The 10,423-nt window shown below is 42.1% G+C and overlaps 1 non-coding gene across 1 annotated transcript; it reads left to right on the plus strand.

Annotated features, from left to right (window-relative positions):
* Positions 1–9,546: 9,546 nt before the first annotated feature.
* On the plus strand, positions 9,547–9,653 carry LOC141582348 (U6 spliceosomal RNA). The gene has a single exon (XR_012515215.1). It is a non-coding gene; the product is annotated as a U6 spliceosomal RNA (small nuclear RNA).
* Positions 9,654–10,423: the final 770 nt, after the last annotated feature.

The raw sequence follows: 10,423 nt of genomic DNA on the forward strand, positions 1-10,423 counted from the left end.
CCCAATAGTGGGATTGCTTGGTCAAATGGAATTTCTATTCCTAGATCCTTGAGAAATTTCCACACTGTCTTCCACAATGGCTGAATTATTTTACACTCCCACCAACTGTGTAAGAGTATTCCTATTTCTCCACATCGTTTCCAGCATCTGTTGTCTCCGATTTTTTAAAGATCAACATTCTAACTGGCATGAGATGATATCTCAGTGTGGTTTTGATTTGCATTTCTCTAATGACCAGTGATGATGAGCATTTTTTCATATGTTTGTTGGCCTCAAATATGTCCTCTTTTGAAAAGTGTCTGTTCATATCCTTCTCCCACTTTGAATGGGGTTGTTTTTTTCTTGTATATCTGTTTTGGGTCTTTGTTGATTCTGGATATTAGCCCTTTGTCAGATGGGTAGATTGCAAACATTTTTTCCCATTCTCTTGATTGCTGATGCATGCAATGCTGGTTTCTTCTGCTGTACAGAAGCTCTGGAGTTTAATAAGATCCCATTTGTCTATCCTGGATTTTATTGCCATTGCTTTTGGTGTTTTAGTCATGAAATCCTTGCCTATGCCTATGTCCAGGATGGTTTTGCCTGTTTTCTTCTAGTGTTTTTATCATGTGAGGTTTTATGTTTAAATCTTTGATCCTTCTTGAGTTAGTTTTAGTGTAAGGTGACAAATAGGGGTCCAGTTTCTGCTTTCTGCACATTGCTAGCCAGTTTTCCCAACACCACTTATTAAACATGGAGTCCTTTCCCCGTTGTTGTTTTTGCCAGGTTTGTCAAAGACCGGATGGTTCTAGATGTGTGGTGCTTTAGATGTGTGTTCCGGGGTCTTTGTTCTGTTCCATTGGTTTATGTCTCTGTTTTGGTACCAGTGGCATGCTGTTTTGATTACTGTAGCCTCTATATAGTTTGAAGTCTGGCAGTGTGATGCCTCCAGCTTTGTTCTTTTTTCTCAGGATTGTTTTAGCTATGTGGGGTCTCTTGTGATTCCATATAAAGTTTAAAGTGGTTTTTTCCAGTTATGTGAAGAAGGTCATTGGAAGCTTGATGGGGATAGCAGTGAATCTATAGATTACTTTGGGCAGTATGACCATTTTGACCTATTGATTCTTCCTAACCGTGAGCATGGAATGTTTCTCCATCTGTTTGTCTCCTCTCTTATTTCGTTTGTTGTTCTCCTTGAAGAGGTCCTTTACATCCTTTATTAGTTATATTCCTAGGTATTTTATTCTCTTTGTAGTAATTGTGAATGGGAGTTCCTTCTTGATTTGGCTCTCTGTTTGCCTGTGATTGGTATATACGAATGCTTGTGATTTCTGCATATTATTTTGTATTCTGAGATTTTGTGGAAGTTGCTTATCAGTTTGAGAAGATTTTGGGCAGAGACGATGGGGACTTTTAGATATACAATCATGTCATCTACAAATAGAGACAGTTTGACTTCTTTCTTTCCTAATTGATTACACTTCATTTCTTTTTCTTGGTTGATTGCTTTGACTAGAACTTCCAATACTATGCTGAATAAGAGTGGTAAGAGAGGGCATCCTTGTCTAGTGCCTGATTTCAAAGGGAATTCTTCCAGCTTTTGCCCGTTCAGTATGATATTGGCTGTAGGTTTGTCATATATAGCTTTTATCATTTTGTGATACATTCTATCAATACCTAGTTTATTGAGAGTTTTGTTTTGTTTTGTTTTAAACATGAAGAGCTGTTGAATTTTGTCAAAGGCCTTCTGTGCATCTATTGAGAAAATTATGTGGTTTTTGTCTTTGGTTCTGTTTATGTGGTGGTTTACATTTATAGACTTGCATATGTTGAACCAGCCTTGCAGCCCCAGAGTGAAGCCTACTTGATCATGATGGAGAAGCTTTTTGATGTGCTGCTGCAATCCGTTTGACAGTATGTTATTGAAGATTTTAGCATCTGAGTTCATCACGGAGATTGGCCTGACCATTTTTTTTGTTTTGTTTTGAGTCTCTGCCGGGTTTTTGTATCAGGATGATGATGGTCTCATAAAATGATTGAGGAAGGATTCCTTCTTTGTATATTGTTTGGGTTAGTTTCAGAATGAATGGTCTTAGCTCCTCTTTGTATGTCTGGTAGAATTCAGCTGTGAACACCTCTGGGCCTGTACTGTTTTTGGTTGGTAGGCTATTAATTGCTGCCTCAACTTCAGCCCTTGTTATTGGTCTGTTCAAGGTTTCAACTTGTTCCTGGTTTAGGCTTGGGAGGTGTAAGTGTCCAGGAATTTATCCTTTTTTTCCAGGTTTACTGGTTTATGTGTATAGAAGTATTTGTAGTAATCTCTGATTGTAGTTTGAATTTCTGTAGAATTAGTGGTGATATCCCCTTTGTCAGTTTTTATTGCATCTATATGATTCTTTTCCCTTTTCTATTTAATTAACTCTGCTAGGAGTCTATTTTGTTGATCCTTTCAAAAAACCAGCTTCTGAGCAGAACGTATATTCTGTGGATTTGGGGTGGATATTTCTGTAGATGTCCATTAGGTCTGCTTGGTCCAGATCTGAGTTCAAGTCCTGGACATCCTTGTTAATTTTCTGTCTCGTTGATATGTCTGATATTAACAATGGAGTGTTAAAGTCTCCCACTATTACTGTGTGGGAGTCTAAGTCTCTTTGTAGGTCATTAAGAACTTGTTTTATGTACCTGGGTGCTACCCGGGTGTTCCTGTATTGTGTGTGTATATGTTTAGGATCATTAGGTCTTCTTGTTGCATTGATCCTTTTACCATTATGTAATGCCCTTCTTTGTGTCTTTTGATCTTTGTTGGTTTAAAGTCCATTTTATCAGAGACTAGGATTGCAGCTCCTGCTTTTTTTTTTTTCCTCTCCATTTACTTGATATGTCTTCCTCCATCCCTTCATTTTTAGCCTACACATGTCCTTGCACATGAGATGGGCTTCCCAAATACAACACACAGATGGGTTTTGATTTTTTTTTTTTTTTTTTTGAGATGGAGTCTTACTCTTGTTACCCAGGCTGGAGTGCAATGGCGCGATCTCGGCTCACCGCAACCTCCACCTCCTGAGTTCAGGCAATTCTCCTGCCTTAGCCTCCTGAGTAGCTGGGATTACAGGCGCGCGCCACCATGCCCAGCTAATTGTTTGTATTTTTAGCAGAGACGGGGTTTCACCATGTTGACCAGGATGGTCTCGATCTCTTGACCTCGTGATCCACCCACCTTGGCATCCCAAAGTGCTGGGATTGTAGGCTTGAGCCACCACACAGGGCCGCTTTTGACTTTTTATCCAATTTGGCAGTCTGTGTTTTTGATAGGGGCATTTAGTCCATTTACATTTAACTTTAATACTGTTATGTGTGAATTTGATACTGCCATTTTGATGCTAGCTGCCTGTTTTGTCCTTTAGTTGACAAATTTTCTTCATTGTGTCTATGGTCTTTACCATTTGGTACATTTTTGGAGTGGCTGTTACTGATTGTTCCTTTCTTTGATTAGTGCTTCTTACAGGAGCTCTTGTAAGGCAGGCCTGGTGGTGAGAAAATCTCTCAGTAGTTGCTTGTTCATAAAGGATTTTCTTTCTCCTTCGAATGTGAAGCTTAATTTGGCTGGATATCATATTCTAGGTTGACAGTTCTTTTCTCTAAGGATGCTGACTATTGGCCCCCACTCTCTTCTCACTTGTAGAGTTTGTGTGGAGAGATCTGCTGTGAGTCTGGTGGGCTTCCCTTTGTCTCTTGTTGCCCTTAGCATTTTTTCCTTCATTTTAACACTGGTGAATCTGATGATTATGTGCCTTGAGGTTGCTCTTCTTTAGGTATATCTTTGTGGTGTTCTCTGTACTTTCTGGACTTCAATGGTGGCCTGCCTCACTAGGTTGGGGAAGTTCTCCTGGATAATATCCTGAAGAGTGTTTTCCAACTTGCATTCATTCTCTCTGTCACATTCACGTATGCTTATCAAACGTAGATTACGTCTTTTCACAGAATTCCATATTTCTTGGAGGCTTTGTTCATTTCTTTTCACCCTATTCTTGCCTTCTCATTTTATTTCATTGCGTTGATCTTCAATCTCTTATATTCTTTCTTCTGCTTGGTCCATTCAGCTATTAAGACTTGATGCTTCATGAAGTTGTTGTGCTGTTTTTCAGCTCCATCAAGTCATTTCTATTCTTCTCTAAGCTGTTTATTCTAGTCAGCATCTCATCTAACCTTTCATCTAAGTTCTTAATTTTTTTGCATTGGGTCAGCACATGTTCTTTTAGCTCTGAGAAGTTTGTTTTTACCCACTTTCTGAAACCTGTTCCTGTCAGTTCATCAGATTCATTCTCCACCTATCTTTGATCCCTAGCTGGTGAGGAGTTATAATCCCTTGGAGGAGGAGAGGCCTTCTGGTTTTTAGTGTTTTCTTCTTTTTTATGCTGGTTTCTTCCCCTCTTAGTGGCTTTATCTACCTGTGGTCTTTGTAGTTGCTGACTTTCAGGTGGGGTCTCTAAGTGGACATCCTTTTTGTTGATGTTGAAGCTATTTATTTCTGCTTCTTAGTTTTCCTTCTAACAGTCAGGCCCCTCTGCTACAGAACCACTGGGGATCCACTCCAGATCTCACTCACCTCGGGATCGCCTGCAGGGGCTGCAGAACAGCCAGGGTTGCTGCTGGTTTCTCCCTCTACTGTCCTCATCCCAGAAGGGTACCCACCAGATGTTGGCCTGAGCTTTCCTTTATGAGGTGTCTTTTTGGGTATATGGGGCTCAGAGAGTTGCTTGAGGAGACAGTCTGTCCCTTATAAGAGCTTACGTGCTGTGCTGGGAGTTCTGTTGTTTTTTGCAGAGGTGCTGGGCTGATACATTTAAGTCTACTGCAGCTGAACTCATAACCTCCTGTTTTCCCAGGTGCTCTGTCCTAGAAAGGTCAGCTTTATTTATAAGTTCCTGTCATGCTGCTGCATTTTTTCATAGATGCCCGGTCCAGCACAGAGTAGTCTAGTCACAGTCTGTTAGCAGAGGTAATGCTGAGCTGCCACAGGCTCTGCCCATCTACTGCATGAACTGCATTGGTAGTGGCAGACTGCCTTAGTAGTGGGGGACGCCCTTCCCCCCACTGAGCTGGACCATCCCGGGTCAAGCTGCACTTATGGTGAAACTCCTAATACAGAGTGTTTCAGATTTCTTGTCTTGTGGGGGTGGTACCCATCAAGCCAGATCGTCTAGTTTCCTGTCTCAGCCCCCTCCCTTTCAGTTGAATCGGTGGCAACCTCGACCTCCTGGTTCACGTGTTTCTCCTACCTAAACCTTTTGAGTAGCTGGGATTACAGGTGCACAGCACTATACTTGGCTAATTTTTAAATTTTTAGTAGAGATGAGGTTTCCCTATGTTGGCCACACTTGTCTTGAACTTCTTTCCTCGTAATCCACCTGCTTCAGGAGCTGGGATTATAGGTGTGAGCCACTGCACACGGCCACATGTAGAAGTTTAGTGCTACATACAACACTGAACATTACACTGTGCTGGGATTACATGTGTGAGCCACAGTACCCAGCCACATAGATTTTCTTATTTCTCTAAGAATCCTGATCGTAAATGAGTTCAGAGTTGTATGTAGAAGCACAATGCTTAGATGCAGATGTGTAAATATAGAAGGATACAATACTTAGATTTAACAGTTATGAATAAATGTAATTCTTATAACTGACTATAACAGTATTAGAAAAGTCATATATTGATAAAGCTCTCTTCAGAAAAAGAGACTTAAAAACTTTGAGGAATTGCTTCTTTCCAAATGTATGCATACCTAAGGTTCTTACAATGGTGTGGTTTATAGAATAGATATTAGAGTGTAAATCTAATTTTTAAAACGTAGTCAAACGTATTAATCTTATATTTTATGCCTATGGCTATTTTGTAATTCAGAGAAAGGCTTTTCCAACTCCGAAATTCTTTAAAATCCTCTAGTGATTTATTTTTCATGGTATTTAAATCAATATTGAAACTTTCTTGAATTTACACTGGTTTCAAGTTTTGTCCAACTTTTTTTCAGTTACATATTAACCATGGGAATTCTTTCATTATACAAATAAACATGTTATGGTTTAAATTCAGAGGAAATTATGATATGTTATTCTATTGTATGCTAACTAAAGTGTTCTTTTGTTGACTTAGAGTTCTCTTAGCCATAAGAAAAAAAAGATCTCTTGCATGAAATTAGCATGTTGTGGGGGAAAATTGCCATGCTTAGACTGGAACTAGACACAATAAAACAGGAGAACCCACTAAGGGCAAAGAAATTTTTGGAGGACATTGAAAGTGTGAAAGGAAAAAATGCTAATATTCTAAAACCTATAAAACTGGATAAAGAAGAATGAACAAAGATGGTATTTTAAGGACAGTGGACAGCTTAGCATTTTGACAACGAAGAATAAAATGGTCAGTTCTGAATTGGAGAATGTAAGACACAACTAGGAAACACTGGAAATGGAAATTCAATCATGTCATTTTAGACTGGCTACTGGTCTACATGAATGTGACCAAAGCCAGATAGCAGAAAAAGACTTCTTTTCAGAGAACAAAACCTGAACAGGTTTATTTACAGGAGACAATGAATTCTCATACATCTAAACTGAAAGAGAACAGCAAGATTCTTTCTGAACAACTGTAATGCTTATTGTAAAAATTAACAGCCTAAAATTTCAGCTCCATCACACAAGATAAACTGTGAGAGAAAAGACAGGGCAGGCTGTCATCTTTCCTGTTGGAGGAACTTAATTATTCCAGCTAAGGGCATTGGAGAGTACAAACCCACCAGGGGCAGAAGAGTTCCCACAGCACAGCACAGCTGCTTTACCAAATCATGGCCAGACTGCTTCTGAAAGCAGGCTCCTGATCCTGTTCCTTCTTACTGAACAGGACCTCCCACCTGGGGCTTACTGCTACCCTCACAGGTGCTCTCTGGTCAATGGAGATTTGAAACATTCCTTAGACAGAGCTCCCACAGAGAGGGGCGGGCCACCAACTTTGCTGTTTGGATGACTAGGTTCTGGCCTGAGGGCTTTGTAGAACCCAAGCTGACCAGGGGTGTAAGTGGTAGCTCAGCACAGCAGAGCCACCTCCCAAAAACATGGCCAGACCCTTGTTTAAGTCAGTCCCCAAACACATTTCTAATCACTGGGTAAAGCCATTCAACAGGGTTTCTGGCTGCCTTCACTGCTGTTCTCTGGCTGACAGATGATTCAGGCCTCCCTGAGTCAGAGCTTCCAAGGGGAAGACCAGACTGTCATCTTTGCTGTTTAGGCGACTCAGCCATTTCAACCTTGGGACTTCAGAGTGTCCGAGGCAACCAGGGGCTGAAGTGAACCCCCAGCACAGCACAGCTGCTCTACAGAAACATGGCCAGACTTTTTTTAAAGCAAGTCTCTGTTCTTGTTCCTCCTGACTAGACAAGACTTCTGAACTTGTCTCCAGCCACCTCCCATAGTTGTGTCCAGATTGGCAACAGGATTGTACCTCAGTGGTACAGAGGTCCCAGAGGAAGAGGCAGGCTATTATCTCTGCCTTTTTGCAGGCTTCGCTAGTGATACCTTGAGGCACTGGAAGATATGAGGCAATTAGGGACTGGAGTGGACCCCCAGTATACCACAGCAGCCTTATAGGAAAGTGGCTGAACCGTTACGTGGGTGCTGGTTTCCATATCTCCTCGATGAGCAGGTCCTCCCAGCTTGGATCTTTATCCAGGCCCCACTGAAGCCATCAAGCCAGTAGCAACTTGGCAATTCCTTGGACAGAGCTTCACAGATCGACTGAAATCCTCTCTGCCACTGCCTCTGCAGTGGATCTGCCCTTGTTACCTTCAGAATATCAAGAAAGCAAAAACCGTAAGTGCCATATTGATAACTCTAACAAGCTGCAGTTGACCCAAGGAACAAGGCAGTCCATCTCTTGTGGATACCACATACCCCCCATGGCTTATCACCAGACAGGGAACCCTGGCTTGGGCCCACAGCACAGACCCTCCATCCTGGGCTAATTACACTAAGTGATGGCTAACTCACATCTCTCTGGGGTAGAGCCCCCAGGAGACAAGCAAAGTGATGGAGCAGGAAGCCAGCTGATGTGAAGCTCAGAGGGCAGGCACAGCTATCTCTCTAGGCTCTACTTGGTCTTATGAGACACTTTATCCTAGCACTTTAGGAGTGTGGAGGTCAGATCAGCCACATCTCATGTGAAGATTGCCCAGCAGAGATAAGGTGTGCGAGTTTCCCTCTTAATAAAAGGAGACTTGCTTAAAAAAGAAGTCTGGCCACGTTTTTGTAGAGCAGCGGTGCTGTGCTGGGGCCTCACTTTTCAGAGAGTTCTCTGAGACCTGATCTCTGCTGGGCATTCTAGCACATGAGATGAAGCTGGTCTGACCTCAGCACTCCTTAGTCTGCTTGCCTCTCCCAGGGCCCCAGCCTGGCCACACCTGCCTACAGGGCACTCTCAGCTGCCCACACCTTTGTTTCTGTGCCAGTGGACCATGCCTGAGCAGTGAAGACATGCAGCAACGTGGACCCTTCAGGCATGCACCAACCTCTACATTGCCTCTCCATACTACAGCTCTTTATACACAAACTTCCTACATCGCTTTGCTGCTGTGTGTTTACATGAGTGGATTTTGCTGTACTTGCCCTACCAGCACATGGGACTGTAGCACACACTTCAACCCACCTGAACTCCCATTGAAGAGATAGCGATGGTAGGCACAGAACCAATAGAACCAACTCTGCCAACAACTTGCCCTTGTGCTAATGTTGTGCACAAAAAAGAGACCCTAATATGCGTTGAGTGACTGCTGCTGCTTAGGGGGTCACAGAGAAGGCACCCAAACCTGCACAGGCCAGCACCCCAGCCTGCACCTCCAGTGCAACAGCACACACAGCAGGGGTCCCCTGGCTCCCACAAAGTGGTCTTGCCTCCACCACTTCCACCATTGGGTGAATGCCAACAGGGAGGCAGGCACTTCTGCATCTGCTAGCACTCTGCCACAGCTGCCACACTTTGCAGCCTTCAGTGCAGTAGAATCCAAACTTTGAGGAGCCAGAGAACAAAGTTGAAACCCAATATAAATTTCCCAGAGTTAAAGAACACAGTCTAGGAATTGGGAGATGAATATTGGCCCCCTAAAATCCTCCAAAACCAAAGCCAGCTGACTGCATCTGCCTTACACCACAATCAAACCAAAAAGATCATCAAATATCATAAAAGAAAAATATCCTGTGCAAAGGTCAGCAACCTCTAAGGTTGAAGGTGAATAAGATCATAGAGATGAGGAAGAATCAGTGCAAGAACACTGAAACTCAAAAAGTCAGCATGCCTTCTTTCCTCCAGATGATTACATCAACTGTTCAGCCTGTTCAAGTTTTCAGAACTGATCAGAGGCTGACATGTCTTTAATGATACAAGTAGAATTCAGAATGTGGGCAGAAACAAAGTTCACTGAGTGAAAGAAGTATGTCATCATCCAATGCAAGGAAGCCAAAAGTCATTGTGAAACATCGCAGGAGCTAACAGGCAATAGAGCTGGTATAAAGAACCTTACCAGTGCTTGCTATGGCAGCACATATATTAAAATGGGAATGATACAGGCAAGATTAGCATGGCTCCTGCTTAAGGATGACATGCAAATTCATGAAGCATTTCATATTTTTAGGAAGAATCAATATTGTGAAAATGGCCATACTGCCCAAAGTAATTTATATATTCACTGCTGTCCCCATCAAGCTACCAATGAACTTATTCACAGAACTGGAAAAACCCACGTTAAACTTCATATGGAAGCAAAAGAGACTCTGCATAGCCAAGACAATGCTAAGCAAAAAGAACAAAGCAAGAGGAATCATGCTACCTGATTTCAAACTATGCTACAAGGCTACAGTAATCAAAACAGCATGGTACTGGTACCAAAACAGAGACATAGACCAATGGAACAGAACAGAGGTCCTGGTGGCAATGCCACACATCTACAACCATCTCATCTTTGACAAACCTGACAAACACAAGCAATGGGGAAAGGATTTCCCGTTAAATAATTGGCGTTGGGAAAACTGGCTACCAGTGTGAAGAAAGCAGAGACTGGACCTCTTCCTGACACCTTACAGTAGAATTACCTCCAGATGGATTAAAGACCTAGACATAAGACCTAATGCCATAAAAAATCTAGAGAAAAAACCCAGGCAAAGCCATTCAGGACATACGTATAGGCAAGTACTTCATGACTAAAACACCGAAAGTATTGGCAACAAAAACGAAAATAGACAAATGGGACCTTATTAAACTCCAGAGCTTCTGTACAGCAAAAGAAACAATCATTAGAGTGAACCGCCAACCAACAGGATGGGAAACAATTTTTGCAATCTACCCATCTGACCAATGGCTGATATCCAGAATCTACAAAGAAGTAAAACAGATTTGCAAGAAA

The sequence above is a fragment of the Saimiri boliviensis genome, chromosome 19, assembly GCF_048565385.1.
Source record: "Saimiri boliviensis isolate mSaiBol1 chromosome 19, mSaiBol1.pri, whole genome shotgun sequence".
NCBI lineage: Eukaryota > Metazoa > Chordata > Mammalia > Primates > Cebidae > Saimiri > Saimiri boliviensis.